At 40.6% G+C, this 14440-nt stretch overlaps 1 protein-coding gene across 1 annotated transcript in view; it reads left to right on the top strand.

Annotated features, from left to right (window-relative positions):
- The first annotated feature begins 867 nt into the window (after positions 1–867).
- STEAP4 (STEAP4 metalloreductase) overlaps positions 868–14440 on the top strand; it is a 31607-nt gene continuing 18034 nt past the window's right edge. Inside the window, exon 1 of the mRNA XM_002686859.6 lies at positions 868–992. The gene's annotated coding sequence lies outside the window, so the exon portion shown is untranslated. The remainder of the gene's footprint in view (positions 993–14440) is intronic.

The raw sequence follows: 14440 nt of genomic DNA, 5'->3' as shown, positions 1-14440 counted from the left end.
ACATGGTGTCTGACCTGACTCCATGAGATGCTCTGGGAAGAGTCGCAATCCAGGCAGAAAGGGATTTGACTCAAAAGTGCTGGGAAAAGGCCCCCCATGTGGCTGAACATCTTGCCCTGGGCAAGCACATCATTAAGACCAGGTGATTGGGTGGGAGACAGATTGAGAAGGCTCTGGGCTCTAGACCACAGAATTTTGGAGTGCAGTTGTGTTTTGCCCCATAGATTATCATGGTTAGTTAAATTTTAAGCCATCACAGGTGTGACTCTTGAGCTCTTTCTAAGTAGAAAGACCTATTAGTCCAATATATATAATTGCACCATTATTATCCAATATTATATAAGTATAGACACACATTGGCATCCTCATTAGTATCCCTCTCTCTTACTTGGTTTGTTTCCTTTGAACCACTTAAAGTACCTAAATTAAGACCTCCAAATTCAAGATCATCCAATTTATGCACCCCCACCCCTCCCCAAACCCAAGGTTTCCAGGTAGAGGAGAAAGATGTCACCTCTGAATTAAGACATTATAGCACAGGCGGAAATGCCTAGAAACCAAAACCAGGTGATGTCTTCTCAGCTTTTCAAAGTAGCCTCTCTGGTTCCTTCAGAAAAGGGGTCCTCCTCAGCCTCTCCAAGCCTCAATCTGCCAGGGATAAACAAGATCTCAAAGGGTCTGGGGAAAATCCTTTAAAAACTCCACTGGCCCGAGATGAATGTCAACATCTGCAGCAACGGTGGCAGCACCGGAATTTCTGGTCCTCCCAGCTGTCTGGGATTCCCAGCTTGAACTCTTCCTGGAAGCGCTTTCTTCACCACTTCTCTTGCGCAATCTAGCGAGCCCTCCCTCCGCTCTGGGCTTCTTAAATTGAGCGTGGCAAAGCGCCGGAGCACAGAGCACCGAGCAGCGTCCCCTCCCAGCCTGGCCCTCGTTGCGCCCTGCAGCAGCGGCGCTGGACCACAGCCGCTTCGGAAGCACCTCTCCCGCAGGTGGGTCATATTGCTGCCGGCCTACGCCTGGTACCTTTCGCCATAGGGCTCCCCTCCCTTATCAGCTTCTGCCCACCTCGAATCCCTGCTTCCAGGACTCTGCTCCGCAAACCTGCTCACCCTGGGAAGAAGGTGCAAGACCACCCCAGGGTGTGGCAGGATGAGTTAAGCAATTCAGCAAGCGGCTTGCTTCCAGGAGTTTTCTCTCTTGCTTCCTCGGGGTGCAGAGGAGCCCTAAGAAGGAAGACTTAGGGCTTTGGACTTCTCTCTGTGTCTTACTTCTGGATAAAGGCAATCTCAGATCTGACTACACTTCCTGGCCAAGAGCTGAAACTGCGTCCTGAGATTTGCAACTGCTTCGTTCATTGATCTTTAGCAATTGTTTTTCCAGAGAAATTCTGCTTTGGAATGTAATCGATGTGAAGAGTAAATAAAACCTTTGGTTCCCTGTTTGTCCAGAGGCAGCTGGAAGGTACTTTTCCCCTCTGGATAGTAATTTTAAAACTTTCTTTAGAAGATGACTGGTCTAAAGGAAAGTCAACTGGGTGGAGAATAGGGCAGGGGTGGGACTGGAGAATTCTATTCTTAGTTCTAATTAGAAGTTCAACACCTCAGCCTCAGTTTCCACACACATAAAATAAAAGACTATTGGAGCAGAGTAGCCACAAAATCCACCTCTAACAAGGTAAAAACCCATGACTAAAGATGCTTGTAGGTTTTAAATACATTGAAAACTTCATCAATGACATATGTGTAACTAAGAAATTTCTTTCTTCATAATAATGCAGGTTTCACTTTTTTAGGGAAACTACCCAGTTGTGGAGAGACAGTCTTTTTCTACTGAATACCTTGGATTTGCACCACTTTTATCATTCAGAGAATACTCTCAGCTTTCCAAACCAATTCTTCAGCCTTGCTGTGTGAGAATGTCCTATTCTGTATAAATGACAGTCATATAAATGTCACTCACATGAAAGAACATTTTTTTCTGATACAGTAGGTGTAATTTTATAAAATGGCACATTTATTTGAAGCAGTAACTTTTTTGAGATATGGCCTTTTGCAAGGCCCCAAGTTTTTCAGAATGCTGTGATTTAGCACAGTATCAATACCTGCCTGTATTCCACCTGCATGGCAAACACCGCCACCCTAGAAAACAGGATGAAGCACTCCTTATTTGGCTTGGAGGTTGTAAAGTAAATGGAACATGTGTATGGAGAAATTGGGTCATGGCACTCTCTCCATCCAGCAACGTTTATGGTGTTGCTGAAGCTCACGCAGCAACCTGAGGTTCAGAAACCAGCCTGTTCAAGGCCTCACCCCTAATTTCAGAATGATTTCCAGATGCCTACCTTGCTTAAGCTTGCTAACTGGTGTTAGAAGTAACCAAATAAATTTTTATAAACCTGTGCTTAAATTGAAAACCCTGAGCCTTGTTCTGAACAGTTTTGAGAAAAATGGATTCATTTATCATAAAATTTCAAAATTGAAGAACACTTGAGCAGTCATTCCACATTTCCTCAAGGATCAACCCTCATCATGCTACCATTATTCATGACATTATTAAAAGGGTATAAATTCTCTTTTTAAAGTTTCCTGAGTAGCTGATTCTGAAGTTGCCCTCAGAAACACATCCAGTGTTTCCTGATCCTCACCACCCAGTTCTCTTTGGAAGTCATTTGAATCTTTTGTTAACTGCTATTTCAAAATTATTTCCTTTTAAAATCCTAATAAAGTTAATAAGCTGCTAGCAGAAAAAAAAAAAAAAAAAACAATCACTTTTCAAACTTGAAGACTTGCCAGGGCATCTTGTAGGTTTCCTCTGGATTATCCTCTGAAAAAGTGAAAAACTCTTTTTAAAATGTTGGTCACTCAGTTGTGTCCAGCTCTTTGCTACCCTGTGGACTGTAGCCTGTCAGACTCCTCTGGCCATGGAATTCTCCAGGCAAGAATAGCGGAGTGGGTAACCATTCCCTTCTCCAGGGGATCTTCCCCACCCAGGGATCAAACCTAGGTCTCCTGCATGGAAGGCAGATTCTTTACCATCTGAGCGACCAGGGAGAAATTGAAAATTAGTCACTCAGTCACGTCTGCCTCTTTGCTACCCCGTGGACTGTAGCCTGTCAGGCTCCTCTGCCCGTGAAATTCTCCATGCAAGAGTATTGGAGTGGGTTGCCATTTCCTTCTCCAGGGCATCTTCCTGACCCAGGGGTTGAACCTGGTCTCCAGCATTGCATGCAGATTCTTTACTGTCTGAGCCACCAGGGAGAGAAGTCAATTATTAAGTGTCTGCAACTACATTTACCTATAAGTCCTACTCTAACAGTCTAGGACATGCTGTGGATAGTGAAGTTTTCTGTGTGGGATTTTTTTTTTCTAAGTTACAATTAGGCCAGAAGTAATAAACTTTACAAGGCCTCTGAAGTCACCTGTATGACTGCTTTTGTACATCCTTCTGTGCTTTGTACATCCAAAGAGAACAGGTCATTAGTTAACTATGAGGACAGTTAACTATGAAGAGTTCCACATTACATGTCCCACCTACCATGATATTTTAAATGACTTTTGGGTCATTTCCAAAATGCTTTTAATTAACACTTGTTATTTTATTGAGAAAAATCAGGCCTGCCAGGAATAAAGCTAATAACTAAAGGATAACTAATGCTGAAAACAATACATGATAAGAAAACATATTTGGCCAACATACTTAAGCAATTTGTTCTTACCAAATTATTATGGAAAAAGGATCAAAGAGTGTTTGCACTGTTTGAAGATCATCTTTCAGAAATACATCACTGCAAAAAAATATGCAATGTTCTACTCAAAGAAGCATTTCCACCCTAATTAACTAGGCAGGACATGACATCCAAATCTGAATGCTTCTCTACAATGTTCTAGAAGAGTGTTTGTCTGCCATGTGTAAAGAAGCCTTACCATACTGAATTTTGATGGCTGAGTATTTTGAAGTTATTTTGAGAGATATATGTTACTTTTAAATGTAGATTATATGATCAGTCTTCATGTCAGGATGAAGTTCACTTTTCATCTTATAAGGAAGGCAAATGTATGCAAAGGATAATTTTGAAAAGTCAGGAACTATAATTCTGAATACAAAGAAATCTAAGAAGCAACTTAATATAACTATATAGCATACCTCTTGGGGAGGGGGGTATCAGAACACATACTAGATCATCGCTTTTGCCTTAGCTCCAAATAAATTGAGGGAAAATAATGGTTCAAGCACAGAGCCAAGTGCTCCAATCAGATTTTCACTGGCGATGGCTCAATAACTGAGAAGAATCAGAATAGGAGAACGTGGCTAATGGTCCACTCTGATCATACATCTTTCATTTATACATCTCAGTTTATAAGGTGTGGAAATAGCTTTGAGCCCAAATAGAGCAGTGGCTGAAACAGTTATGCACAGACTTTGGTAAACTTTCTTGTTCTGCTTCCCAGGCAGATTAGCGCCCTTCTCTGTACATTCAATGTCTTCACATGTTGTTTTACAGCAGTTTATGTGTCTATATCCTCCCCAAGACAGGAGCCCCATGAGGACAAGAACAGTCTAGTTTATCACTTTACCCCTCTTATGTAGCACAGGGCCTTGCACAGAGAGGTTTTTCAATAAATCTGTCAAAAACATGCAGTGTTTTTGTGTATCAAGACATTGTTTTAGTGTATCAAGACATTGCTGATACACTAATTTTTGTTTTTGAAAGATGCTAATAATTATGGACATAGGAGGTTATATGCACAGATACCTCCTGTGCTATACTAGTTAAGAGGGTCAAAGTGTTCAGATTTCAACTACCTGCCCTTTGGGAAGAAGCATGAGATTGCTTTATACTCTACAATACATATAAAGTAAGTAGTGGAAATTATTCTGCTTTTTTAAAAGAATAAATAAATTGTAGGAATCTTGGTGTTTCTTCTAATTAACCTTAATTTAATAACTCTATTATGTTGCTATCCTGGGTAAGATTCATAATAAATTTGTAACTATAATACTTTGGCGTTTAATTCATTTTAAAGAGTGACATAATGCAATTAATGCATTTAACTGAGGTCATGAAAGTTGGAATATTGAATTTTTAAAGGTTTTCATTAGTTTAACTTAAATAAAACACTTGAGCCTTTCTTTTAATACCTGAAGGCATGGCATAAGAAATGAAGCCTGATGCTAAGTCATTTCAGTCGTGTCCGACTCTGTGCAACCCCAGAGACGGCAGCCCACCAGGCTCCCCCGTCCCTGGGATTCTCCAGGCAAGAACACTGGAGTGGGTTGCTATTTCCTTCTCCAATGCATGAAAGTGAAAAGTAAAAGTGAAGTTGCTCAGTCATATCCGACTCTTAGCGACCCATGGACTGCAGCCTACCAGGCTCCTCTGTCCATGGGATTTTCCAGGCAAGAGTACTGGAGTGGGTTGCCATTGCCGTCTCCAAAATGAAGCCTACTGATTAGCTAAAAAGAACTAAGTTACATCAAATCACTCTTATTGTAGAAATGGCTATTTCTTTTCCAGTACCCAAGTATTGCTATTAAAGTGACTTCTTCTTTGTATTCAATTGCCCTGACATAGCAGTATGGGATATGGGAGGCACTTGAAGAGAAAGCAATCAGTAAGTTGGTAAATGATACATTGCAGCCAATAATGTTTATCCCAAACTAAGATCCTAAACTCCTTTTTTTTTTTAATGCATGTCTGAAAAATTCAAAACTATGTGTTTGGGAATGATGATACACAAAGAGGTCCCTGTATCTATCTTCTGAAGGGAGCCAAGAGTCTAGCAGTGTCAGACTTATAGTCCAAATTGTGTTAACTCCATGTGTGGGGTTGAAAGGGCCTGGGACCTTTGCTGGGGTAGAGGGACCCACATGGCTTCTGTTTTCATTAAGAACCTATGAGCCTGAGCCTCCCTAGAAGAGGAGGAGAGGCTCTAAGGAAAGAGATTTTAAGGCTTAAAGTCCAGAGTCAGGATTGAGAAAGTGTATCATCCTATCAGTCCAACCATTTTCCCATTTCCATGGTCCCAGGCAGAGTCTTGGAGAGAAGAAGACGAGAGACAGAGAAAGAGCCAGTGTGTGACGGTAAATGGCTCTCTAAGGAAAAAAGATATCCTAAATAGAAGCACTTGCTGATTTCTATGGCATGAAATCTCCAAAGTTGGCTGATTTCAAACTTTCAGCTGGCAAGCCAGCTCCAGCCACACCACACCACTAAAAAGAGCCGCGGTTAAAAATCTAGGAATTAAAAAGGAGGAGCTGATTCACTAAAATATATTTATCAACCAGCAGTGCTCTCAGTCTAGTATAACATGAGAAGGGGAAGGAGTTTCAAGAGCACTTTCTCTCCTGGGGTAAGAAATGGAGCAGCTGCAAGGCCAGATCATTCCATACAGCTCGAGCTCATGGGGTCTTGGAAAATATTAAAGGTACTCTGGCCATTGGGGATCCTTGCCTCCAAAGCCAAATTAAAACTGAAAGAAAATGGTACCGAAAAGAAGATGAAAGAGACTATATAAAGGACATATAAAGCACCCCCAGGAGATTTCTAAACATTGTAAGGAGATGCTTTGAAGCAGATTGGAGTTACACCATCAGCAGAGTTAAAGGGAGAGAGGGAAACAGGATCAGATCCACAGGTTGGCAGTAATCAATATTCAGATAATTCCCAGTGGCTTCAAGGTGAGGATAAATGACTATTTATAGAAAATTTATTTAAACAAAGTTAATTTTGAAATGATCGAATAAATTCCTAAATGTTTCTGACTGACTACAGCAATCCTAGAAAAGCAAAATCCACTAATTGACACTAAATATTAAGTGGGTTTTTACAATCACCAGATTAACCAATAAGCAAATGCTCAGGTATTAATAGTATGTACAAGTCGAATGCCATCAAGTCAGTGAGATAGAGTTGTTTTCCTGATGGTGAATTGAGGTGAACGACAGATCTATAAGAAGTTGCTCAGAATTTTGTATGTAAACAGAGGTAAAGGTAAATTAACTTAGACACGACTGAACCCCTGACCTTTCTGTCATGAGCCCCAGCTTTAATCAAATGAACTAACCAGCCTAGACAGGGGCTAATGAACCTACATGATAAAACTCTTAGTCAGGGAATCATAAAACAATCTTCATGTCTCTTGACAGATGCAACTGAGACCTAAATGTGAAAACACATATGAGAAAGATCTTTAATTGGATCAGAATTTCACCAAAGAACTAATATTAAAAATAGAGTTTCATCTAAACTATAATTCAAATAGGTAACACAGAGCTGCGTCACATTGCTCTCCTGATAATTCATTGGACGGTAGTGAAATGCTACTGACAGAATCATTTTAGCTATACCGCATGTCACAGCTAGTTTTACTTACTAGCAATCCACGTGGATATTTATCCCCATAGAACATCAACGTAAAAGTTTTATATTTAGTTATGTTCTTGTTACTTGATCAAGTTGTACAACTTGATTAGTTTCCTTTTGTGTCATTCTATTAGATAGCATAAACTAATCATCAGTAAATTAGGGTGCCATGAGATATGTAACATTTTCTCCCAAAACAATTGAAATAATTAGTTTTTTAGCAACCAATCTGCAGTGGTTTCTTTATTTAAACTAAGGGCTTTAGATGACAGATTTATGTTAGTCTATAGCTATTACTAACAGAGGTACTTCTAACTACAAGGCTAAAATACGAAATGTACTATTATATTTTCAAATAACATATATAGACTGAAGATTGAACTGTCAAAAATTAGAAAACTCCACTGATTATGGGCACATTACATTTTTTTATAAACTACAGTCAGTGGTCTTTTTAAATCAGGGTCTTCTGATTTTGCTACAATAATATATAACTGTCAGTAAAAGAATATGTACTTAAATGTAAGCATGCTTGCTCTCCCTAAAAAGCCTTGACCTCACTAAATACAGAAATAGCTCCATGAATAAATAGGATGAGTTCATGTATTATTGTAAGGTTTTTCTTAAAAAAATTTTTTTGACTATTTTTTGCTTTCCAGTTATCCCTGGGATATATTAAAACAAATGCTCTGAATCTTACAGGAAGGCTGGACTAGTTGCAGAACTCTCTCCTGCCCCTATGCCTGGTGAGGAAAGGAAATATTTGATTGATGGGCTTCAGCTCATTACAAATATGTTGTCAAGTCATGTAGGGCTTTCAGAGTGAAATTCAGAAGGGATAATAAAACAGAAAGAAGGACTGAGAAGAATCCCTGTTTACAGGCATCAAATTAAAATGAAAAGTCCTGCCACAGCGTATGGAGTTTTAAAGTGTTATTTCTATTCTGACTCTCTGGGAGGTGCCAAGCCAGATCACTGGACTTGGAAACAGCAACCCTGAAGGAGGGGAGATGGGTGTCTGGAGAGGACAATGTAGGAGGAATTCAAAACCTTGTGTGAAAACTCAGTTCAGAATTCAAAGCTGAATTCTCAAAGGGAGACAGGGACAGAATATCTCTAATACTGGTTTCATCCAAATGTAACCAGGATGTTATATGGCACCAAAGGAGAGATGCTATGGAGGAATAACTGTAGTGGATTCATGGCTGAATTTGATCAAATTATAACTTGTGGCTCATGGAAGACAACTCATTAGTTTCCTTAAGGGAGTTACAGAGCAAAGCTACCAAGTGTTGTATCTGGCATCCCTTGATCCTCTCCCTTGGGGTGTCTGAACACTCTTCAGTTACCATAAAAATAGGAATTCTAGGTTATCAATTATACCTAGCCAATTATTACTTAGAGGAAGAAATTTTAAAGTAAGTGAAATGTTTCTGCAGCCCCTTATAAGCTCATCCATAGCCTGCTCTCCCTCTGCCTTTTCCCTCCCCACCATATCTCTCCAGTGGTTCTCAGCTCTGGATGCTCTTGAGAACTCATTTGTTTGGTTTGTTCTTTTACCAAAAAATACAGATTCCTGGGCCCAATCTCAGAACAATTGATTCAGAATCTCAGGAGGTGCTACCTGAGCATTTAATAGCATTGATTTTTTTCAAGTATAAGCATTTAAAACATGCAAATTTTGTAATTCTGTTCCAACATTTCCAAACAAGACATTCAGATAGCAAATAAGCAAACGAAAAAGTCTGTACCATGGACTGAACACTAAAAAAGAACAAACTATTTGTACAAACTATTTACACATGCACCAACTTGGATTGATCTTAAGGGTATTATGCTAAGTGGAAAAAAAAAAAGCCAATATGAAAATGTTGCCTTTTGTGTGGTTTCACTTACATAAAATTCTCAAAATGATAAAATTACAGAGTAAAGATTAATGACTTTCAGAGGTGGGGGAGGTGGCAGAGAGGGAGTCAGGTATGACTATAAAGGGGGTAGTAATGGAATAGCTCTGCATCTTGTTTGCAATAGTGGCCACATGAAACTACACATGAGATAAAACAGCACAGAGAGACACAGCCAATGTGCTCGTTTCAGTCTCCCAGCTTTGATGTTGTCCTCTAGCTATGTGAAAGTAAGTGCTGGAGGACATGGAAAAGGATGCACAAGAACCTCTTGTACTATCTGTAAACTTCCTGTGAATCTATCATTGCTCCCAATAAAAAGGTTTCTTTACTAATATCATTGACTTGTTAAATATAATCATTTAAAATATGAAATTTTTGTATCCTGTTTGGGCATTTTCAAATTCTTAATACTCTGTTGCTGCTGCTGCTCAGTCATGTCCAACTCTGTGCAACCCCATAGACAGCAGCCCACCAGGCTCCCCCATCCCTGGGATTCTCCAGGAAAGAACACTGGAGTGGGTTGCCATTTCCTTCTCCAATGCATGAAGTGAAAAGTGAAAGTGAAGTCGTTCAGTCGTGTCCGACTCTTAGCGACCCCATGGACTGCAGCCTACCAGGCTCCTCCATTCATGGGATTTTCCAGGCAAGAGTACTGGAGTGGGGTGCCATTGCCTTTTCCGCTTAATACTCTAGAATCCTCTAAAACTGACCCTACATGACCAAAATTAGTGCCCCCTCATCACACACACATAGGTGTGCACACACACACACACACACACACATTCATGCTTCTTAGTGGTGGCTTCTCCCATGGCCCTTACAGTTGTCTCTGCCACATTTGCATCTGCATCATTGGTTGGCAATCTCTGATGTATACAAACACTCTTGTGGGTTTGCTTTACCTGCCTTGGCCTCCCTCTATGGGACATGCTTCCAGAGGAGGCAAAGTGAAGTCACTCAGTTGTGTCCAACTTTTTGCAGCCCCATGGACTGTAGCCTGCCAGGATTCTCCATCCATGGGATTTGCCAGGCAAGAATACTGGAGTGGGTTGCCATTTCCTTCTCCAGGGCATCTTCCCAACCCAGGGACTGAACCTGTGTCTCACGCACTGCATGCATACTCTTTACCATCTGATCCACCAGGGAAGCCAAAACCTGGAGATTTTCCAAACCAGGGGATAGTCTTATTTTCCTTCCTGTTATGTAACTGAGTTTTGCAAAGAGCTGAAGGAAGGACACCACTGTGCCATAATTTAGCCATAACTAAATTACCCCAACTTTCCCTTAATAACTCTGCTTCTTGTTTACCACCTTCCTTATTTTCTTTATTCCCTCCATCATACATCTGCAAATAAAAGAGGACTAGGAAAGTTTTTGTTTGTTTGTTTTTCCCTAGTCTTTAAACAAAAAGCCCTTCAGATCAGATGAGATCAGTCACTCAGTCGTGTCCGACTCTTTGCGACCCCATGAATCGCAGCATGCCAGGCCTCCCTGTCCATCACCAACTCCCGGAGTTCACTCAGACTCACGTCCATTGAGTCAGTGATGCCATCCAGCCATCTCATCCTCTGTCATCCCCTTCTCCTCCTGCCCCCAATCCCTCCCAACAACAGAATCTTTTCCAATGAGTCAACTCTTCGTATGAGATGGCCAAAGTACTGGAGTTTCAGCTTTAGCATCATTCCTTCCAAAGAAATCCCAGGGCTGATCTCCTTCAGAATGGACTGGTTGGATCTCCTTGCAGTCCAAGGGACTCTCAAGAGTCTTCTCCAACACCACAGTTCAAAAGCATCAATTCTTTTGTGCTCAGCCTTCTTCACAGTCCAACTCTCACATCCATACATGACCACTGGAAAAACCATAGTCTTGACTAAACAGACCTTTGTTGGCAAAGTAATGTCTCTGCTTTTCAATATGCTATGTAGGTTGGTCATAACTTTCCTTCCAAGGAGTAAGTGTGTTTTAATTTCATGGCTGCAGTCAGCATCTGTACTGATTTTGGAGCCCCAAAAAATAAAGTCTGACACTGTTTCCACTGTTTCCCCATCTATTTCCCATGAAGTGGTGGGACCGGATGCCATGATCTTCGTTTTCTGAATGTTGAGCTTTAAGCCAACTTTTTCACTCTCCTCTTTCACTTTCATCAAGAGGCTCTTGAGTTCCTCTTCACTTTCTGCCATAAGGGTGGTGTCATCTGCATATCTGAGGTTATTGATATTTCTCCTGGCAATCTTGATTCCAGCTTGTGTTTCTTCCAGTCCAGTGTTTCTCATGATGTACTCTGCATATAAGTTAAATAAACAGGGTGACAATATACAGCCTTGACTAACTCCTTTTCCTATTTGGAACCAGTCTGTTGTTCCATGTCCCGTTCTAACTGCTGCTTCCTGACCTGCATACAAACTTCTCAAGAGGCAGATCAGGTGCTCTGGTATTCCCATCTCTTTCAGAATTTTCCACAGTTTATTGTGATCCACACAATCAAAGGCTTTGGCATAGCCAATAAAGTAGAAATAGATGTTTTTCTGGAACTCTCTTGCTTTTTCCATGATCCAGCGGATGTTGGCAATTTGATCTCTGGTTCCTCTGCCTTTTCTAAAACCAGCTTGAACATCAGGAAGTTCACGGTTCAGATATTGCTGAAACCTGGCTTGGAGAATTTTGAGCATTACTTTACTAGCGTGTGAGATGAGTGCAATTGTGTGGTAGTTTGAGCATTCTTTGGCATTGCCTTTCTTTGGGATTGGAATGAAAACTGACCTTTTCCAGTCCTGTGGCCACTGCTGAGTTTTCCAAATTTGCTGGCATATTGAGTGCAGCACTTTCACAGCATCATCTTTCAGGATTTGGGATAGCTCAACTGGAATTCCATCACCTCCACTAGCTTTGTTCGTAGTGATGCTTTCTAAGGCCCACTTGACTTCGCATTACAGGATGTCTGGCTCTAGGTCAGTGATCACACCATTGTGATTATCTGGGTCATGAAGATCTTTTTTGTACAGTTCTTCTGTGTATTCTTGCCATCTCTTCTTAATATCTTCTGCTTCTGTTAGGTCCATACCATTTCTGTCCTTTCAAGAAAATCAGAGATACCAAAGGAACATTTCATGCAAAGAAGCCCTTACTAACTCCATAAATCCAAGTTTATAAGTGGGAATTATTTTGAGTTACAAAGTCTGAAATGGGTATAACTTCTTTTTTTACCTAGTACTTCCTGTAAAATACACCCTTAATGAGATCTCCCTTGTGATTTAGAGTATGTGTACATCTCATTTTCATGAACTCCTATCATTAGGTTATTTTTTTCAAGAATGTAGAATCAAATTCTTCCAGAAAATTAATTAACATTTTATTTTTTACATCTATTTTATTATCCTAGTTATGATAACCTTAGGTCTGATCATTTTTCTTGTATCATAAAACATAATAATAATAATCAAAATATTATATTACCCTGGGTTGATTTGCAAGCAAAGCCTGTGACGAAGGTTTGCATGCAGATAGTTTATTACAGAAGTGATTGCAAGGAGAAGGAATGAGGAGCAAGGGACTTAAAACAGTGAACAAGGGAAAGACAGGACAAGAGCCCATTAAGTTGGCCACTGTTACAGATGAGTGAGGGTTTCCCAGGCGATGCTAGTGATAAGAACCCACATATCAACGCAGGAGACATAAGAGATGCGGGTTTGATCCCTGGGTCAGGAAGATTCCCTGAGGAGGAAATGGCAACCCACTCTATGCAGTGCTCTTACCTGGAGAATTCCCATGGACAGAGGAGCTGGGCAGGCTATAGCCCATGGGGTTGCAAAGAGTCAGACACGACTGAGGCGACTTGGCACACACACAGATGAGTGGTGCTCTATTGCTCTGGGACTTCCAGAATTGCTCTGGCACTTCCAAAGAAATCTTATGAAATGTGTCAGAACTGTGTTCCAGACAATGAAAAGGGAAGCCCTTATCCATGGAGTCCTGTTCCCCACTGGCTTCTGATGGGGACATGGGTTGTACATGTCTGAGTGCCAAACAGGTACAGGTTTCAGAGAAGCCCAGAACAAAGATCAAGAGCCCCAAAGTGAGCTTCTGTTAGGCAGTGGAAACTGCAGAGCTCAGTTATTGCCCAGTGACTAGAAATAGAACCAGGAGGATTTGAAGTGCAACTCAAGATGTATGCAACACAATCATCAACATTAAAACTTCCATAACTTAATACAGAGTGACTAACTGCCCAATGGAATAACTATATTTCTTTCTATTAACTCTATCAGTGATATTTTAATATCTCCTTATTGTTTCTGTATCTTCAATTTGCCCAGGGATGTCTCTGAAGATTTAAGAGTGAAAATAAATTTTAATGGTTGGGGTAACAGCCCAAATGTGTTATATTGGATTTCCAGCTGCATTTTAAGAGGAAAGTATTAAAATGTGTAAGATTACAAATGAGGGAAATTCACACTTGAGCTGTTTTTACATCTATGTTTTGATAAATTCTTATGTGCAGAAGCCATTTCATACATGGATACATTAATTCATCTGGCCCTTACAATGTCTCTAAAGTAGGTATTACAGAGCTCTCATTTCAAAGATAACGTAACTGAAACACAAAGAGCTTGAGTAATTTGCCCAAGGTCACACACTAGTAAGTAGAGAACAAAATACTAGTGTAGTAAAAAAAAAAAAAATACTAGTGTAGTGTAATTAATATTTTCAGTGTTTTTTAAGTTTATGAAAGTTTAGAATAGATGCATGTGGGGGCCACATGATCAAAATAAAGTCTGGACTCTCTCTGCAATGATTCAGTTGAGTTCAGTTCAGTCGCTTGATCATGTCTGACTTTGCGACCCCATGAATCACAGCATCCCAGGCCTCCCTGTCCATCACCAACTCCTGGAGTTCACTCAAACTCATGTCCATTGAGTTGGTGATGCCATCCAGCCATCTCATCTTCTGTCATCCCCTTCTCCTCCTGCCCCCAATCCCTCCCAGCATCAGGGTCTTTTCCAATGAGTCAACTCTTCGCATCAGGTGGCCAAAGTATTGGAGTTTCAGCTTTAGCATCAGTCCTTCCAATGAACACCCAGGACTGATCTCTTTTAGGATGGACTCGTTGGATCTCCTTGCAGTCCAAGGCACTCTCAAGAGTCTTCTCCAACACCACAGTTCAAAAGCA

Source organism: Bos taurus, chromosome 4, assembly GCF_002263795.3.
Source record: "Bos taurus isolate L1 Dominette 01449 registration number 42190680 breed Hereford chromosome 4, ARS-UCD2.0, whole genome shotgun sequence".
Taxonomy (NCBI): domain Eukaryota; kingdom Metazoa; phylum Chordata; class Mammalia; order Artiodactyla; family Bovidae; genus Bos; species Bos taurus.
This window is presented reverse-complemented; position numbering and strand designations above follow the sequence as displayed.